Below are 21,586 nucleotides of genomic sequence, written 5' to 3'. Positions count from 1 at the left end.
TTAATTTTTTTTTTCACTAAAACAAGCACATTTGGTTACAAAATTGGCTTGTAACCCAAATTTGTCTTGATACAGAATTTCAGGCTGAAATAGCTTTCCCTCAGAACACTGAGTTCACTGATCAACTGTAGTCTTGTCTCACTATGACTTTTGAAAAGCTACATGCCAAGTGTATACTCTCTTTTTCAGGTGACCATATGTTCTATCTGAAAGCTTTCAGTATCTTTTGGTTTTTACTCGACTTTGTATTGAATGACAGTAGATTTTATATTAGAACTTATTAATTCTTTGAGATACAGATTTAGGAAAAAATTCAAACTTCTTTGGAATATATATTTTTTGTTCATGAGGCTTTGTTCTATTTGTTGGAATCCTCTTCATACTCAATGAGAAACTAGACTTTTTAATTTATACCATATCAAACCAAGCTTCCTGAGGCTTACCTTCTTGAGAAAAATCTGTCCATAAACTGTGGTATCTTTTTGGACATTTCACACATATTAGGGTAAATCTCAATATGTGATTCGTATATTTCTGAAGACTGTAGCCTTTCTAAAATTCTACTTCTGATAATTAAATGATACTAACAACTTTTTTAGATGATTGCAATAAATAAATATATATTCCAAATGAACTTAGGTTGTATCCAACATTACCATACACTTTAATTAATTTGCTAATTAAATAGTCTTTTTCTCTCTCTCTTCTATTCCTTGAAGTGTGGAAATGTTCCATATTCAACAAAGAATTGTAGAAATGAAAATGTTTAAATTTTGGCTACTAAAATAATGGAATTTAGGATTTTCAGGCCATACCAAGACCCAGTCAATATCTCTTTCATGTACGGTTTAAATTTGCACCAGTTTAATGAAAATATTTTATGGAAATCCCCAGGAAGATATTCAGCATAATTATTTTGACTACTTAATGATACTCAATAATTTCCTTTTCTCATGCCTCAGCTTAGTGAGGCATGAGACTATCTCTTGTTAATACCAACTCCCAAGCTGGCAATGCCACTGCTGATACTCACTAGTGATTAAAATATATACATGTATAATTATTTAAATATTTTATTCTTTTTTATTGCAATATCCTCGACTTTGGGAACAGGCATATTTTCTTGAGATAAGGGTTATGATGATCCATGATTAATAAATGGCTCTATGCTTACCTTAATCTCAGAGAATAACCCAAGTATCCCAGTAGTACTTTACTAAAATAGTTAGAAAACTTAACCAAAGAATAGGACCTAGGGCTACTAAGCCGTAGTTTTTATTTTTGCTTCTTCCACTAAAATACTCTATCACAAATAAAATAAGTTCCTTCTCTCATAAACTAAATGAGCAAAGAACCTCAGAGGGATAAGAAAATTAAGCTATTTTTCTTATATTGAAAAATTCATCAAGTCTCAATTTAGAAAGGGAAGGTCAGTAAAGAGCAGTTACACAAGCATTCTCCCTAGGGTATTATGCCAAATTCTTAAAATGGTGAGCTTAAAGTTTTCAGGAAATTTTAAACTTTTAATGTAATATTTTTATTCACCTGTGGTAATTTATTCTAGTTATTTCTCTCTCATCTCATCAGTGGCTCACAAGTGATTCAAAACTGAAATGTTCTTTGAGATATGTCTCTTTTGATTTTCATGTCTGCCAATAGAATTTTCATAAAGCAAAAATCCTGTTGGGAAAAGAGGCACACATGACAATAATCTGATAATCTAGCTAAATTTGAATTGGCTCAAAACAAAATCACAGTGACATCTAATTCTTTAGTTATAGCTCGGGGAATCTAAATCTTTTCCCTTTAGGTCAGGTCTTAATTAAGATCAACATGCCAAACATCACCTGAAGTTTCTTTAATTTTTATCTTGAAATTTCTCATAGAAGCATAAAATAATTTATGATTAGAGAATTTAGTTTCAAGTTTGCAAGTTTCCATTGAAAGGATAGAATTTTTTAAATGAGAAACCTAACTTGCATTTCAGAATGTGTACTGAATTTTTTAAATTGTTAGCATACCCAGTTCCCTTCCTGTTTACCCATATGTCACTATAAACCATATTTCTCTTCTTTATATTGATTAGGTTTCTTCTGTTTCATTTGGATGGCCAACAAGGCCTGAGATTTCATCCTTTTGTTATTTTCTCAAGGATTTATTCCTTTGTGATTAATTGGCTCTGAATTATCTTTGAATCTCTTTTCCATGTGCCTCAGATGGATGGGATTTCTTTCCTGTAGGAAGCTTCTTTTGGGAAACAAGAAATGAGCTCAGAATAAAACTTCAAAATTAATTAAAATGTATGGCTTATCTCAAGAGCAATAGCAGCATGATATATCCAAGCAAATTTCCCTATTGTATTTCTATTTTTCTTTCCCTAGACTGTTGGTGGTCAAAATGATTAAGAAAGATACAAATACTTCTTCCAGTTTTAAATACACCTAAATAAGTTCAGTACTATTATAAAAAGAAATAAATCATGAATGGCATGTTTTCCCAGTTGTTTGGGAAGATATGATTTTGTTATCCATTTAGCTTTTGTCATCTTTGCTTCTAAAACTAAAGAAAACAACTTGATAACAGTTTTCTGATGATAAATAGTTAACCAACAAGCATCTCTAGATCACCATCAAAAAAGTGAGCATTTTCTGGGGAAATTTTTAAAGCAAAGCTGATGCTACCTGTGAATGTGCTGGTGTGTAAGTAGAAGTATGTGTTTCCTTGTATACTAAAGAACAAAACTGAACCCCATGTACATCCTAATCAGTCACTGCTGCCAACATATATACTGCTCTACAGAGTGGCACGATCAGATCATTACTGTAATGATTAATGTATATACATGTGTCAAGTGTGTTATGACAGCAAGAATGTTGGGAAATAATCTTCAAGTGAGTGAATAGATTTTTAACTGTTGGGAAACAGCAGTATGATAGAAAACAACCACTCAAATGTGCTGGAACATCAAGGTATTGCTTTCTAATTAAGGGAATATCAAGTTATTGGGCTTCCTTTGTGGTTCAACTGGTAAAGAATCCACCTGCTTTGCAGGAGACTTGGGTTCAGTCTCTGAGTTGGGAAGATACTCTGGAGAAGAGAAAGGCTACTCACTGCAGTATTCTGGCCTGGAGAATTCCATGGACTATATAGTCCATATGGTTGCAAAGAGTAGGACATGACTAAGTGACTTTCACTCAAGTTATAGAACAACCCATAACCAAAGAAGAGATAAAGCCTGAAAAATCTATTGTCAAATGGGAGATGTGTAATTATTGTTTTTTCCTTTTTTAATAGTCTAGGACTCTTGCCTAGTGAGTATGGTGTCAATGAAAAATTACATAAGCAGGATTACTCCATCCATAGGAACTGACTGTATTTATTTATTTATTTATTTATTGCTTTTAGGGGATTCCCTGGTGGCTCAGAGGGTAAAGCATCTGCCTGCAATGCGGGAGACCTGGGTTTGATCCCTGGGTTTGAAAGATCCCCTGGAGAAGGAAATAGCAACCCACTCCAGTATTCTTGCCTGGAAAATCCCACTGATGGAGAAGCCTGGTAGGCTACAGTCCATGGGGTCGCAAAGAGTTGGACACAACTGACTTCACTTTATTGCTTTTATTTTAAAAATGTTAAGTTGATATATAGTCAATTAACAACATTGTGTTATTTTATGGTGTATAGCAATGTAATTCAGTTATATTGTTTTCCATTATTGTTAATTACAAGATACTGAATACAGTACCCTATGTTATACAGTGGGACCTTGTTTTCTGTTTTAATATATATTTGTATTTGCTAATTCCAAACTCCTAATTTATCCCTCCACCTCCCCATGGTAACCGTAAATTTGTTTTCTGTATCTGTGAGTCTGTTTCTGTTTTGTAAATAGGTTTATTTGTATCATATTTTAAATTCCACATATAAGTGATATATGATATTTGTCTTTCTCTGCCTGATTTATTTCATTTAGTATGATTACATCTAGGTTCATCCATGTTGCTATAAATGATGTTATTTCATTCTTTTTTAAGCCTCAGTAATATTCCATTGTGTATATATATCATATTTTCTTTATCCATTCATCTGTTGATGAATATTTAGGTGTCTAATTTGAAAATATACATGTACCTCAGTGTTCATAGCAGCACTATTTACAATAGCCAAGTCATTGAAGCAGCTTGACTGTATTTCTATTAGAAGACTTCCTTTAGAATAAATCTAAATGACTTTCTGTCTCTGTGGTTTCTACTGACCAGAAGATGCTCTAGGAATTAAGCTCTGTGTTATACTGTAAATTTTAATCAAATTGGTCTTTCAAGTGCAAATGTGTCTCAAGGTTTTTATTTTCATTTTTCTTTTTGTTGTTGTCGTTTTTGTAGAACTAATTAATACAAAACTCCCAGGCCCAGCTATAGGACTCTTTTATAAAATATATTTTCTTTTCATTAGGTAAAGTTATGTATACCTCAAAACAAGCACACATGCACATATACACATAAAGAACAAATGAAATATTCTGCCTTATTTAGCCTTATATAAAAATCTTGGCATATACATGCTGTAATGTCATGTGAGTTACAAGAGGATATTTTTCAGCCCATTAACCCCTTCCATTCTGGTTATGAGAGTCTGAGACATTACTAAGGATCACTGGTAATTCTATCTCCTATGAAAGTCAAGTACGTGATATTTATGTTTTAAATTTTTCTCAAGATGTAAATGTTATATAAGCCTCAGAGGCACTGAGGTGAATGTGATGAAATGTAATTTAAAAATCTCAATAAGGTCACCATTAAAAAGGAAAATAAGTTTAAAGAAGCATAGAAAAATTTTAAATGTGATGCAATAAAATATTCTGATCCTTTTAGATATTTTTGTTTACTTCTTTTGTTTTCATCCTACTATTTTAATAAGACCAATGTTATATCTTAAATATAAAGTTATTTTAAAATTAATATTCTTTATGTGATAAAAACAAAACATATTTTTGACAATGGTATCTTATCAAAAGAGGTCAACTTCAGAGGAAAAACATTTCACATTTCAGATTTTGAGGTGCTAATTTTTTTTGTAACTGATTTCATTCACTGACTTGTCAAAAGTCAATTCAAGCTAAATTCTGCAAGGAATATGATACTGCATGGATTTATACTTTTAGAGATAGAGATTAAACATTTAATAGCATCTGAAAACTGCCATCACAATAGGATTCTTACAGAAAGATTAATCTGAGATTGGAGTACAATATGCCTGAACACAGTTCTTCAATAATAATAAAAAAAAATTATTTGTATTGTGATTAAAGAATCTTTCTGCTGGGTTAAATCTGCAGTCAGTCAGTAAGTTCAGTCACTCAGTAGTGTCCAACTCTTTGTGACCCCATGGACTGCAGCACACCAGGCCACCCTGTCCACTGCCAACTCCCGGAGCCTGCTCAAACTCATGTCCATCAAGTCAGTGATGCTATCAAACCATCTCATCCTCCATCTTCCCCTTCTCCTCCTGTCTTCAATCTTTCCAGCATCAGTGACTTTTCCAATGAGTCAGTTCTTCATATCAGGTAGCCAAAGTATTGGAGCTTCAGCTTCAGCATCAGTCTTTCCAATGAATATTCAGGACTGGTTTCCTTTTGGATTGACTGGTTTGATCTCCTTGCAATACAAGGGACTCTCAAGAGTCTTCTCCAATACCACCGTTCAAAAGCATCAATTCTTCAGTGCTCAGCTTTCTTTATGGTCCAACTCTCACATCCACACACGATTACTGGAAAAACCATAGCTTTGACTAGACAGACCTTTGTTGGCAAAGTAATGTCTGCAATTCAGAAGCTCATAGGCTGTTTTGTTGTTTAGTGAAACTGAATATACTTTGTCTTTGAAAGTAAACTTTCTAAATTTTTGAAACTCACCATTTCAATATGCTCAGTTCTATTTCTTTTGATCAATTTTGAGGGTGCTCAGGGTGAGTGTTATCAAGAATAGACTCACATGAAGCATGGCCCCTAGGGACTTAAGAGCACAGAAAGACACTGATGGAAGCCATATTTAAGAGATTTTATTGACTTCATCTTGTTACATGATCAGGGATTTTCAAGTTCACTCCTGACTCTGTGATTCTTACACAAAGATTTCATAAGCCAGACTTCACTTCCTCAGTACACTGCCATTCTGTTCCAACAAAATATAAGTTATACGACTTGAGATTGATGATGGAGATGAGGGTACCCAGAGAGAATATTATCAGTAAAGGAGAAATATCAACTACTAAAATTCTACCTTTTTGTTCTGAGAACAATACTTTAAAAGTCTTCTTAAATCTAGGCATTTAAAAAAATCATTATTGACATCTATTCACAAATCCATGGAAATCTAGGCTTTATTATGTATCTTCGGCTGAACTTTCATCTTTATCAGCATTGTTAGTTCAGGAGGCAAATGTAAAGGCTGCATACACAAAACACATGACCTGTGGACTTTGATAATTCAGACATTTTTCCAGGTAACTCAGTTTTCTCGGTAAGGAAATGCAAATTTATGACTACATATTACCTAATTCTCTACATAAATAACACCTATTCCCTATGTCCATATCCCATGGATGGTAGCCTGCCAGGCTTTTCTATCCATGGAATTCTCCAGGCAAGTATAGTGGAGTGGGTAGCCATTCCCTTCTCCAGGGAATCTTCCCAACCCAGGGTCAGAATCCAGGTCTCCTGCATTGCAGGCAGATCCTTTACCAACTGAGACACCACAGAGTCCCATGAAGAATCCTAGTGTTTCCCCAAATCCAGCAAATCTATTTAAAAAATCTTATCGCTTATATTTAAGTCCTCTTACAAAACCTGCATTGGTCTGCCTTATAAAGAAATTCCAATCTATTCAAAATCAACTCCATATTTAAGGCAGAACATCCACAATTAAAGGGGAAGATGAAAAAATTAGGATAACAATTAAGGAAGGCATGGTATTGGTTATTTTTCATTACCTCCTTCCCCAGGAATCCATTATTAATTTTCTCTTCCCCACTTTGTGAAATGAAGACAAAGCTCTGTGGAGCATTAATTCATTTGACCTCCCTTTATAGTCAACTTTTGATTGGGTTCAGTCTATGGAAATTATAAGCAAAGAACAGAAGGTGGGAGAAGAGAGAAGTCAAGATATTTCTTATATGTACCTTCCCTGTCCTAACATTAGCTGTATCTCCTTATGGCTACAAAGACTACCAGGATGTCCCTCTATCAAAATGCTATGCCCCATTTAGCTTCAGTAAGACCATTTAGCCAAGAGGAGCTACTCTATGTTCAAGGTCAGGAGGGGTGGCCGTGAGGAGATACCTCTCATCCAAGGTAAGGAGCTTTGCTGGAGTAGCTGTGAAGAGATACACCACATCCAAGGTAAAAGAAACCCAAGTAAGATGGTAGGTGTTGCGAGAGGGCATCAGAAGGAAGACATACTGAAACCATAATCACAGAAAACTAGCCAATATGATCACATGGACCACAGCCTTGTTTAACTCAATGAAACTAAGCCATGCCATGTGGGGTCACCCAAGACAGCGGGTCATGGTGGAGAGGTCTGACAGAATGTGGTCCACTGGAGAAGGGAATGGCAAACCATTTCAGTATTCTTGCCTTGAGAACCCCATGGACAGTCTGAAAAGGCAAAATGATAGGATACTGAAAGGGGAACTCCCTGGGTCGGTAGGTGCCCAATATGCTACTGAAGATCAGTGGAGAAATAACTCCAGAAAGAATGAAGGGATGGAGCCAAAGTAAAACAATACCCAGCTGTGGACGTGACTGGTGATAGAAGCAAGGTCTGATGCTGTAAAGGGCATTATTGCATAGGAATCTGGAATGTCAGGTCCATGAATCAAGGCAAATTGGAAGTAGTCAAACAAGAGATGGCAAGAGTGAATGTCGACATTCTAGGAAAGAGAACTAAAATAGACTGGAACGGGTGAATTTAACTCAGATGACCATTATATCTACTACTGCGGACAGGAATTCCTCAGAAAAAAGGGAGTAGCCATCATGGTCAACAAAAGAGTCCAAAATGCAGTACTTGGATGCAATCTCAAAAACAACAAAATGATCTCTGTTCATTTCCAAGGAAAATCATTCAATATCACAGTAACCCAAGCCTATGCCCCAACCAGTAACGCTGAAGAAGCTGACATTGAACGGTTCTAAGAAGATCTACAAGACCTTTTAGAACTAACACCCAAAAAAGATGTCCTTTCCATTATAGGGGACTGGAATGCAAAAGTAGGAAGTCAAGAAACACCTGGAGTAACAGGCAAATTTGGCCTTGGAATACAGAATGAAGCAGGGCAAAAGCTAATAGAGTTTTGGCAAGAGAATGCACTTGTCATAGCAAACACCCTCTTCAACCAACACAAGAGAAGACATTACACATGGCACATGGACATCCCAGATGGTCAACACCAAAATCAGATTGATTCTATTCTTTGTAGCCAAAGATGGAGAACCTCTATATAGTCAGCAAAAACAAGACCGGGAGCTGACTGTGGCTCAGATCATGAGCTCCTTATTGCCAGATTGAGACTTAAACTGAAGAAAGGAGGAAAACCATTAGACCATTCAGGTATGACCTAAATCAAATCCCTTATGATGATACAGTGGAAGTGAGAAATAGATTTAAGGGGCTATTTCTGATAGACAGAATGTCTGATAAACTATGGATGGAGGTTCGTGACATTGTACAGGAGACAGGGATCAAGACCATCTCCATGTACAATAAATGCAAAAAAGCAAAATGGCTGTCTAAGGAGGCATTATAAACAGCTGTGAAAAGAAGAGAAGTGAAAAGCAAAGGAGAAAAGGAAAGATATAAGCATCTGAATGCAGAGTTCCAAAGAATAGCAAGGAGAGACAAGAAAGCCTTCCTCAGTGATCAATGCAAAGAAATAGAGGAAGACAACAGAATGGGAAAGACTAGGGATCTCTTCAAGAAAATTAGAGATACCAAGGGAATATTTCATGCAAAGATGGGCTCGGTAAAGGCCAGAAATGGTATGGACCTAACAGAAGCAGAAGATATTAAGAAGAGGTGGCAAGAATATACAGAAGAGCTGTACAAAAAAGAGCTTCACAACCCAGATAACCACAATGGTGTGATCACTAACCTAGAGCCAGACATCCTGGAATGTGAAGTCAAGTGGGCCTTAGAAAGCATCACTACGAACAAAGCTAGTGGAGGTGATGGAATTCCAGTTGAATTATTTCAAATCCTGAAAGATGATGCTTTGAAAGTTCTGCACTCAATATGCCAGCGAATTTGGAAAATTCAGCAGTGGCCATAGGACTGGAAAAGGATATTTTTCATTCCAATCCCAAAGAAAGGCAATTCCAAAGAATGCTCAAACTACCGCACAATTGCACTCATCTCACACACTAGTAAAGTAATGCTCAAAAATTCTCCAATCCAGGCTTCAGCAATATGTGAACCGTGAATTTCCAGATGTTCAAGCTGGTTTTAGAAAAGGCAGAGGAACCAGAGATCAAATTGCCAACCTCTGCTGGATCTTTGCAAAAGCAAGAGAGTTCCAGAAAAACATCCATTTCTGCTCTACTGACTATGCCAAAGCCTTTGACTGTGTGGATCAGAATACTACTACTACTAAGTCACTTCAGTCATGTCCGACTCTGTGCGATCCCATAGATGGCAGCCCACCAGGCTCTGCCGTCCCTGGGATTCTCCAGGCAAGAACACTGGAGTGGGTTGCCATTTCCTTCTCCAATGCAGGAAAGTGAAAAGTGAAAGTGAAGTCGCTCAGTCGTGTCCGACTCTTACTGACCCCATGGACTACAGCCTACCAGGCTCCTCTGTCCAAGGGGTTTTCCAGGCAAGAGTACTGGAGTGGGGTGCCATTGCCTTCTCCAATAAACTGTGGAAAATTCTGAAAGAGATGGGAATACCAGACCACCTGACCTGCCTCTTGAGAAACCTATATGCAGGTCAGGAAGCAACAGATAGAACTGGACATGGAACAACAGACTGGTTCCAAATAGGAAAAGGAGTACATCAAGGCTGTATATTGTCACTCTGCTTATTTAACTTATATGCAGAGTACATCATGAGAAATGCTGGGCTGGAAGAAGTAAAAGCTGGAATCAAGATTGCCAGGAGAAATATCAATAACCTCAGAAATGCAGATGACACCACCCTTATGGCAGAAAGTGAAGAAGAACTAAAAAGCCTCTTGATGGAAGTGAAAGAGGAGAGTGAAAAAGTTGGCTTAAAGCTCAACATTCAGAAAACGAAGATCATGGCATCCATTCCCATCACTTTATGGGAAATAGATAGGGAAACAGTGGAAAGAGTGTCAGACTTTATTTTTTGGGGCTCCAAAATCACTGCAGATGGTGACTGCAGCCATGAAATTAAAAGGTGCTTACTCCTTGGAAGGAAAGTTATGACCAACCTAGATAGCATATTCAAAAGCAGAGATATTGCTTTTTCAACAAAGGTCCATCTAGTCAAGGCTATGGTTTTTCCAGTGGTCATGTATGGATGTGAGAGTTGGACTGTGAAGAAAGCTGAGTGCCAAAGAATTGATGCTTTTGAACTGTGGTGTTGGAGAAGACTCTTAAGAGTCCCTTGGACTTCAATGAGATCCAACCAGTCCATCCTAAAGGAAATCAGTCCTGGGTGTTCATTGGAAGGACTGATTCTGAAGCTTAAACTCCAATATTTTGGCCACCTGATACAAAGAGCTGATACATTGGAAAAGACCCTGATTATGGGAGAGATTGGGGGCAGGAGGAGAAGGGGACAACAGGGGGTGAGATTGCTGGATGCCATCTCTGACTTGATGGACATGAGTTTAAGTGAACTCTGGGAGTTGATGATGGAGAGGGAGGCCTGGCATGTTGTGATTCATGGGGTTTCAAGGAGTCAGACACAACGGAATATCTGAACTGAACTGAACTGAACCACATTTATTATTTTGTTCCTTTACCCTATGTAAAGTAATATTGACTTCTCCCTGGCTGTGAATGTCTCAATCCACCCTGTTGGATATATGACTTTCGATCTTGAAATAAATTTCTTTTAGTATTTTTAAAGTTGATTTATTGGGTTATGTGCATTTGTCCAACAAAATAATGTGTTATCTTGTCTTCTTAGTTTTCAATGTTATTATGGATATGCCTTCATAGGTAGTTGCAATATTGAAGCTGTTTTAGGAGATGTTGGTCAGGTACCAATTTAAATATTACATATTCAATTTGAAAAATATATTTTAGGATTATGATGAATTTTTTTTCTAAAAATTTAGAATTGGTGTTTCAAATATAATTATGCCTATAGCATTTCCCCTGTTTAAAATATTTAAATGACCTTCATTGCTCATAGGATAAATTTAAATTTTGCTTTACAATTGTGATTCTCAAACTGTGATTCACAGACCTCTCATAATCCTTTCAGTAGATCTGAGCAGTCAAACTGATTTTCATAATAATGCAAAGATAGTATTTGCCCTTTTTATTGACCTAACATTTACAGTGATGCTTCAAAAACCTGGACATATAAACTTCTGCCTTAGCATGAATTCCAACTGCACTGACAAATTAGAGTAAGCCTCTTGATGAAAGTGAAAGTGGAGAGTGAAAAAGTTGGCTTAAAGCTCAACATTCAGAAAACGAAGATCATGATATCTGGTCTCATCACTTCATGGGAAATAGACGGGGAAACAGTGGAATCAGTGTCAGACTTTATTTTTGGGGGCTCCAAAATCACTGCAGATGATGACTGCAGCCATGATATTAAAAGACGCTTACTGCTTGGAAGGAAAGTTATGACCAACCTAGATAGCATATTCAAAAGCAGAGACATTACTTTGCCAACAAAGGTTCGTCTAGTCAAGGCTATGGTTTTTACAGTGGTCGTGTATGGATGTGAGAGTTGGACTGTGAAGAAGGCTAAGCCCCGAAGAATTGATGCCTTTGAACTATGGTGTTGGAGAAGACTCTTGAGAGTCCCTTGGACTGCAAGGAGATCCAACCAGTCCATTCTGAAGGAGATCAACCCTGGGATTTCTTTAGAAGGAATGATGCTAAAGCTGAAACTCCAGTACTTTGGCCACCTCATGCGAAGAGTTGACTCATTGGAAAAGACTCCGATGCTGGGAGGGATTGGGGGCAGGAGGAGAAGGGAACAACAGAGGATGAGATGGCTGGATGGCATCACTGACTCCATGGACATGAGTCAGTGTGAACTCCGGGAGTTGGTGATGGACAGGGAGGCCTGGCCTGCTGCGATTCATGGGGTCGCAAAGAGCTGGACACGACTGAGCGACTGAACTGAACTGAGTCAATGAATTCTTCATCACGTAAACTTGCCAAAAAATATTAAAAAGCATCAAATTTCACTTCAGAATGTACTTAACAAAGTAGTAAAATTTATTAATTGTACCAAATCTCAACCCTTGAGTATATCTCATTTCTTATGAGATGACTTCCCAGATAGCTCAGTTGTTAAAGAATCTGCCTGCAACGCAGGAGAGCCCAGTTGGATCCGGGAGAGATCGGGAAGATCCGCTGGAGAAGGGATAGGCTACCCACTCCAGTATTCTTCATCTTCCCTTGTGGCTCAGCTGGTAAAGAATCCACCTGCAACTTGGGAGACCTGGGTTCAAACCCTGGTTGGGAAGATCTGAGTAGGATTCTAAAAAACGGCAGGCGTGCTTTCAAAAATATATAAGCAAAGCTACCATTTCAAGGAAGGCAACTGACAATATGCATTCCCAATGATAGAATTTGGGTTTTCAGGCAAAAAAAAAAAAGAGAGAAAGTTTTGGAAAACATATCTACCACAAGCTTAATACTTTTTAAATAATAAAGACTGTTCTGTGAAGACTAGCGATGTTATTAATGAAAATATTTTTAAAAGATATTGTGTAGTAAAATGAGTCTCCATGAAAGAGTTGCATAATGAGTCAGTGAACCAATGTTTTCCAAATAACCAATGTGCAATGTTATGAAATTATGTGTGGGCAAAACAGTAGATTAATTCAAGAAGTAAGACAGAAATGTATTTTAATGTAACCTTGCAGAAAGTTAATTTATATGATTTTAGGTTTTATATTGCAACTCACTTTTATGAAATTACTAAGCAAATTTTGTATCAAAGATCCACAATTATTTGAAATATCTATTAAAATACTCTTTTATTTCCCAGCTAAAAATCTATATGAGATCAAATTCTCTTTAATGGCACCCCACTCCAGTACTTTGCCTGGAAAATCCCATGGATGGAGGAGCCTGGTAGGCTGCAGTCCATGGGGTCGCTAAGAGTCGGACACGACTGAGCGACTTCCCTTTCACTTTTCACTTTCATGCATTGGAGAAGGAAATGGCAACCCACTCCAGTGTTCTTGCCTGGAGAATCCCAGGGACAGGGGAGCCTGGTGGCTGCCGTCTGTGGGATCACACAGAGTCGGACACGACTGAAGTGACTTAGCAGCAGCAGCATAGCAACCAAAAAATATAAATAAACAAAATGCAGAAGATTTTGTGATCATGTAGTTGTTTTCTCTATTAAGCCAAAAATCTCATAGAGATTTTTAAAATGTAATACAATGTCATTCCTTAAACTAAGTTTTGGATTTGGAAAATACGATTGTTCTCATAAAATCATTATTTATGCTAACTCTGCTATGTTTATTATTATTACTTTAAAATGAACTATTTGTAACTCAATACTTAATTTCTAATATGGCAATACTTATATATACAGTCCACATAATCAAAAGCTGTTGGGGTGCTCAGTCATCTTTAATATTTCAAACAGTCAAAGATTAATACATTTTTGAGTAAAAAAAATGTAATATTTCATCAATATCTATTTTTCCAGACTTATTTACCACCATTATCATCTCTCTAAAAATATAAAATCTCAGTTTTCATACTGAGGAAGCAAACAAGTTTCCCTCTGCCTCAAGTACTTTACCAGATTTTCTTGCTTTTTAAATGTGGGACTGAGTAAATCACAAATAATATCCTTGACTAGTGCTCATTTCTATAGTTCATTTAACATAGCCCAATGGTAGTATAAGTATATATTTGGGATCTATGGAAGTGTTGAGAGCATAGATATCTACTATTCTTATTTTTTTCTTTATAAACATTTGGGTTTGATTGGGGGAGGGTAATGGAAATGAATAGTTGGCTTAATTAAAAAAAATCAAGTGTGATTTGATGGATCTATATGAGACTAGACTTCTCAAAAAAGCATAGAGACAATCAACAGCATGTATCTTATGAATTTTTATGGAAATTAGAATTAGTGGATTTGTAATGTGCTTAATACTGTATCTAGAAGGCTGAAAATGACTTTTAATAATGGCAAAAAATAGCTATGCAGAACTAAAATTTTATGATAATAAAACAGATGTCTGAAAACTTTTAGGAGTGAAATAGCTGAAAAGAAGTTCAGAAGCCAAGTTCAAATCATCCTATACCTATATATCCATGCACAGAAGTCATAAGAACCTGTAATTTACAAAAATTGCCAAAAAGTCATACTGTAGATATTATCACACTTAATGGAATAGAAATCATGATTATGGTGAGGAAAGAGTATGCCTTATCCACAGGAAATGTCCAAAATATAAAAGATATCAACAGTAGGGGCTTCCGTGGTGGCTTAGAGAGTAAAGCATCCTCTGCAATGTGGGAGACCCAGGTTCCATCCCTGAGTTGGGAAGATCCTCTGGAGAAGGAAATGGCAACCCACTCCACTACTCTTGCCTGGAAAATCCCATAGACGGAGGAGCCTGGGAGGCAATAAAATAATTTATATGTATAGAAATACAACTGATACAGGAAACTGATGAAAAATTTCAGGGTGAGGATAAATTAGAGGCTAGATATGGTATTTTGATGGGTAATTTGGAATATTGGAGATTTTTTAAAAAAGAATAATTAAACTAAGAGTGATCCAACAGAGTAAGTTTATTTAATTACAGTAACTTTCAAACAATGACTTTAAAATAAACAAAATTTTATGGAAATAAATGAAAAAATATTTATAAATATTTCCATTATAATGTAATTATGAATATCAGGATGATTTTTCTCCCATTCTTAATCGAAAGAGAAGCTTCTATGTCGACCCACCAGTCTTTTAAATAGTTCACTATCATATAAAAGATATTTCAAGAGTAAAAATTATCAAACACCAAAACAATTAGATACAGTATATACTAGATAATATATTTGATTGGTTTCAGTCAATCTTTTTCTAATGGAAAAGAATATGTGGGTACAGACTTATTTTGCACAAGATACTTTGCATTTGCATTTTACCTATTTGTAAATCTTTATCTTTTTATTAATTTATTTTTTAATTGAAGGATAATTACTTCACAAAATTTTGTTTCAAATAACTTCAATCATTATTTGAAACTATGGGAACTATAAAAATGTAAGGAAAACTCACCATCAATTCCACCATCTACTAAATAGTAACACTAAGCATATTTATCTTTAATATTTCCTCTTTTTAAACTCACTAAATTTTATTTAAAACTTACTATTTTATATGTATTTACTTATTATTTTGGTATATGTTTAGAATTAATGAGGAGTTTCAAAAGAACTACAGAGAATTTCAGTATACACTTCACTCTAAATTCCTCTAAGGATAACATCTTACATAACCATGTACAATGATCAACAGTATGAAACTGATGGTGTTTTGATGCTGTTAACTAAATTGTAGAATTGATTCAGATGTCAATAATTTTTCTGATAATGCCCTATTACAGTTCCAGGATTTTATCTAGGATACATTATATTTAGTTGTTATTTCTTCTTAGTCTTCTGCAGCTTATAATATGCCTCAATCTTCTATTTTATAGCCTTGACACTTTTGAAGACTACTGTTTAAATATTTTGAATAATGTCTCTCAACTTGGTTTCATTTGATGTTTTATTATAATTAGATTATGCTACAAATTATTGGGAAAATAATCATGAATATATTTGAACAAAACTGAAAGCAGTCCCTTAATTTTGAAGTTCATTTTCTCAACATATTATGTCATATGCTTTTTGGTCATATCAGTGACAATTTTCATGGGCATTATTTTCTCATTGAGGAAATTATAGGGAAGCAATCAAATCAGTTCAGTTCAGTCACTCAGTCGTGTCCAACTCTTTGCAACCCAATGGACTGCAGCATGCCAAGCCTCCATCACCAACTCCCGTAGTTTACTCAAACTCATGTCCATTGACTCGGTGATGCTATCCATCCATTTCATCCTCTGTCGTCCCCTTCTCCTCCCACCTTCAGTCTTTACCATCATCAGAGTCTTTTCAAAGGAGTAAGTTCTTCACATCAGGTGGCCAAAGTATTGGAGTTTCAGCTTCAGCATCAGTCCTTACAATGAATATTCAGGAATGATTTCCTTTAGGATGGACTGGTTGGACCTCCTTGTAGTCCAAGGGACTCTCAAGAGTCTTTTCCAATACTAGAGTTCAAAAGCATCAATTCTTCAGCATTCAGCTTTCTTTACAGTCCAACTCTCACATCCATACCTGACTACTTTAAAAACCACAGCTTTGTCTAGATGGACATTTGTCAGCAAAGTTATGTCTCTGCTTTTGAATATGCTGTCTAGGTTGATCATAACTTTCCTTCCAATGATTGAGCATCTTTTAATTTCATGGCTGCAATCACCATCTGCAGTGATTTTGGAGCCCCCCAAAATAAAGTCTGTCACTGTTTCCACTGTTTCCCTATCTATTTTCCATAAAATGATGGGACTGGATGCCATGATCTTAGCTTTCTGAATGTTGAGTTTTAAGCCAACTTTTTCGCTCTCCTCTTTCAATTTCATCAAGAGGCTCTTTAGTTCTTCTTTACTTTCTGCCATAAGGGTGTTGTCATCTGCATATCTGAGGTTATTGATATTTCTCTCAGCAGTCTTGATTCCAGCTTGTGCTTCCTTCAGTCCAGCATTTTTCATGATGTACTGTGCACTTAAGTTATATAAAAAGGGTGATCATATATAACCTTGTTGTACTCCTTTCCCAATTTGGAACCAGTTTGTTGTTCCATGTCCAGTTCTAACTGTTGCTTCCTGACCTGCACATAGATTTCTCAAGAGGCAGATCAGGTGGTCTGGTATTCCCATCTCTTTCAGAATTGTCCACAGTTGATTGTGATCCACACAGTCAAAGGCTTTGGCATAGTCAATAAAGCAGAAATAGATGTTTTTTTGGAACTCTCCTGCTTTTCTGATGATCCAGCGGATGTTGGCAATTTGATCTCTGGTTCCTCTGCCTTTTCTAAAACCAGCTTGATCATTTGGAAGTTCATGGTTCACATACTGTTGAAGCCTGGCTTGGAGAATTTTGACCATTACTTTCCTAGCATGTGAGATGAATGCAATTGTGTGATAGTGTGAGCATTCTTTGGGCATTGCTTTTCTTTGGGGTTGGAATGAAAACTGACCTTTTCCAGTCCTGTGGCTGAAGAAGTAAATAGATTTTATATATATATATATATATACATACACATACACACACACATAATATGGCAACGTATGCTGCTGCTGCTATCGCAGCAGTCATGTCCGACTCTGTGCGACCCCATAGACAGCAGCCCACCAGGCTCCCCCATCCCTGAGATTCTCCAGGCAAGAGTACTGGAGCGGGTTGCCATTTCCTTCTCCAATGCATGAAAGTGAAAAGTGAAAGTGAAATGGCTCAGTCGTGTCTGATTCCTAGCGACCCCATGGACTGCAGCCTACCAGCCTCCTCCGTCCATGGGATTTTCCAGGCAAGAGTACTGGAGTGGGTTGCCATTGCCTTCTCCCATGGCAATATATGCACAACATAAAAAGGTAGTTACAAACCTTTAATGATGATTAATATCATCATGGATGATTACTTGGCTAGGCAGAATTTGAGATGGCTTTGCAAGGTACAGGAAATGGTGCTAATTAGGTAGGTTGTAACTGTCAGGCAAAAAAAGTGAATTAGAAATATGATGGGCATGGGAACACACAGGATGGCATGAAGATTATCCAGCTAATTTTCAAAACTTTTCACAACTCATTGTATTCTAAAAGCATAACTATGACGTATCTGTCATTAACTATTTTAATTAATGATATCAATTGAGACAAGAAAGAAATTGAATTATTCTTTACTAGACTGCCTTCCGTAAACAGAGTAAGAACCAAATCCAGACCATTTGAATTTCTAATTTTATTGTTTTTCTATCACATTTGGACTTTTTTTTTCAATAATATTGTGACAGTGTTATTTTCTCAGTTGTGTCTGAATCTTTGTGAACCTATGGACTATATAGCCTACCAAGATTCTCTGTCTATGGAATTCTCCAGGTAAGAATACTGGAGTGGGTAACCATTTCCTTCTCTAGGGGATTTTCCCAGCCCAGAGATCTAACCCAGGTCTCCCGCGTTGCAGGCAGATCCTTTACCATCTGAGACAACTTGGTATAAATTGGTGATGTAATAAAAATAATTCCATCTAAATCATAATTTCTCTTTTTGAATTTATATTTTTAACTTCCTCAAGGAAATCAACCCTGAATATTAACTGGAAGGACTGATGCTTAAGCTGAAGCTCCAATCCCTTGGCCACCTAATGTGAAGGGCTGAGGGCAGGAGAAGAAGTGGGTAACAGATGATGAGATGGTTGGATGGCATCACTGACACAGTGAAAATGAGTTTGAGCAAACTCAGGGAGATAGTGGAGGACAGGGAAACCTGGCATGCTTCAGTCCATGAGGTTGCAAAGAGTGGGACATGACTGAGCAACTGAACAACAATAGTTTGCTTGATCTCTTAAACAGCTGAGACAGTTAACATTCTTTTCTTTGGTTCAGAGATCATATGTTTAAGTCTTTGAATACCTATGAATATTTCCTTTTGGTTGTCTTTACATCTAAGAGAATACTTGTATAAGGAAACATTTGTGGGTTAACATCTTTCATCAAAATGCTACAGAAACTGCTCTTATGCAATTCAGTATTACTGAGAAGACTGACAAAACCCAGATATTTATCATTATTTCCAGATTACTTAGTAAGACAACGAAACATATAACAAATTTTAAAAAACAGTTTGATGCACAGAGATTTCATGTAATTTTAATAGGCAGTGCAGTCACATTTTCCATAAAAATATACACACATATTATTTTCTTTCATGCCCACTATTATCCATTTGCCTAGGTCTCCCTATGTGATCCGTAAGTAATTCCTGTTATTAGTTTCTTATGTATCTTTCCAGCATTTTATATGTATATATCATATATGAAATTTCCATATACAGTATGCTTTCTTATTGAATACCAAATGAAGTCTAGTATTTATACTGTTCTATATCTAACATTTTCATATAAAATAAACATTGCAGATCTTTGCATAGAGACTTTCAGTATTATTATTTTTATAAATATATTGAAGTCTAATATCTTGTATGTAGAATTTAGTGAATATTAAGTCAGGAAAAATTTTTAGTAACTATGGAAAGGAGTGCATCAAGATTGTATATTGTAACTTTGTTTACTGCCTCATATGCAGAGTACATCATGTGAAATGTCAGGCTGGATGTTTCACAAGCTGGAATCAAGATTGTCAGGATAAATTCAACGACCTCTGATATGCAGATGATATGCAGTAATACTAATTCACTATTACTAAAACCTAGACAGCATATTAAAAAGCAGAGCCATTACTTTGTCGACAAAAGTCTATAAAGTCAATGCAATGGTTTCTCCAATTATTATGTATGGATGTGAGAGTTGGACCATAAAGAAGTTTGAGCACTGAAGAAGTCATGCTTTTGAACTGTGGTGTTAGAGAAGACTCTTGAGAGTCCCTTGAACTGCAAAGAGATCAAACCAGTCAATCCTAAAGAATTAAACCCTGAATATTCATTGCAAGGACTGATGCTGAAGCTTGAGCTACAATCCTTTGGCCACTTCATGCAAAGAGCCAACTCATTGGAAAAGACCCTGATGCTGAGAAAGATTGAAGGCAGGAGAAGAAGTGGGCAACAGAGGATGAGATGGTTGTGTGGCATCACTGACTCAATGGACATGAGTTTGAGCAGACTCCGGGAGATGGTGGAAGATGGAGAAGTCTGGCCAGCTGCAGTCAATGGGGTCAAAGAGTCAGGCATAACTGAGTGACTAAACAACAACAACAATGGCAGAAAGGGAAGAGGAACTAAAAAGCCTCATGATGAGAGTGAAAGAGGAGAGTGAAAAAGCTGACTTAAAACTCACCATTCAAAAAACTAAGATTATGGCATTCAGTTCCATCACTTTATGGCAGATAGATGGGGAAAAAGTGGAAACAGTGACAGATTTTATATTCTTGGGAGCCAAAATTACTGCAGGTGATGATTGCAGCCATGAAATTAAGATGCTTGCTCCTTGGAAGAAAAGCTATGACAAACCTAGACAGTGTCTTAAAAAGCAGAAACATCACTTTGCCCACAAAGTTCTGTATGGTCAAAGCTAGGGTTTTTTCCAGTAATCATGTATGGATGTGAGAACTGGATCATAAAGAAGGCTGACCACCAAGGAATTGATGCTTTTAAATGTGTGGTGCTGGAGAAAAAACTTGAGAGTCCCTTGGACTGCAAGGTGATCACACCAGTCAATCCTAAAGGAAATTCACTCTGAAAATTCCTTGAAAAGACTAATTCTGAAGCTGAAGTTCCAATACTTTGGCCACCTGATGTGAAGAGCTGACTCACTGAAGACCCTGATACTGGGAAACACTGAGAGCAAGAGGAGAAGGGGGCACTAGAGGATGAGATGGTTTGATGGCATCACTGACTCAGTGGACCTGAAGCTGAGCAAGCTCCCAGAGATAGCAAAGGACATGGAAGCCTGGTGTGCTGCAGTCCATGGGGTTGCAAATAGTCAGACATGACTTCGGGACTGAACAACAACAACAGTGATGTACATTAGGATAAGAAATCAGATAATTACTAACAATTTATCTTCATCTAAATGAATGTCTAGTGAGACAATGAAAAATTGTGTGGAGTGAAATTCAGTGAAAGTGTTAGTCACTCAAGTCATTTCAGACTCTTTGAGATCCTAGAAACTTGTATCCCACCAGGATCCTCTGTCCATGAAATTCTCCCAGCAAGATTACTGGAGTGGGTAGCCATTCCCTTCGCCAGGGTATTTTCCTAATCCAGAAAGAATATTCTGACTTTTGCATCTATCTAATGTCCTTGGCACTTAATCACAAAATGTCATTATTATACCACAATCACTGCACCTAAAATTTCTTAAAATAATTCTAAAGGGAGCTGTTGTCTTAGCTGAGAACCACTCTATCATAGAATCAGTTCAGTTCAGTGGCTCAGTCGTGTTTGACTCTTTGCGACCCATGAATCGCAGCATGCCAGCCCTCCCTGTCCATCACCAACTCCCGGAGTTCACTCAGACTCACGTCCATCGAGTCAGTGATGCCATCCAGCCATCTCATCCTCTGTCGTCCCCTTCTCCTCCTGCCCCCAATCCCTCCCAGCATCAGAGTCTTTTCCAATGGGTCAACTCTTC

The sequence above is a fragment of the Bison bison genome, unplaced genomic scaffold, assembly GCF_000754665.1.
Source record: "Bison bison bison isolate TAMUID 2011002044 unplaced genomic scaffold, Bison_UMD1.0 scf7180017864081, whole genome shotgun sequence".
NCBI lineage: Eukaryota > Metazoa > Chordata > Mammalia > Artiodactyla > Bovidae > Bison > Bison bison.
The sequence above is the reverse complement of the archived record's forward strand: the minus strand, read 5'-3'. Positions refer to the sequence as shown.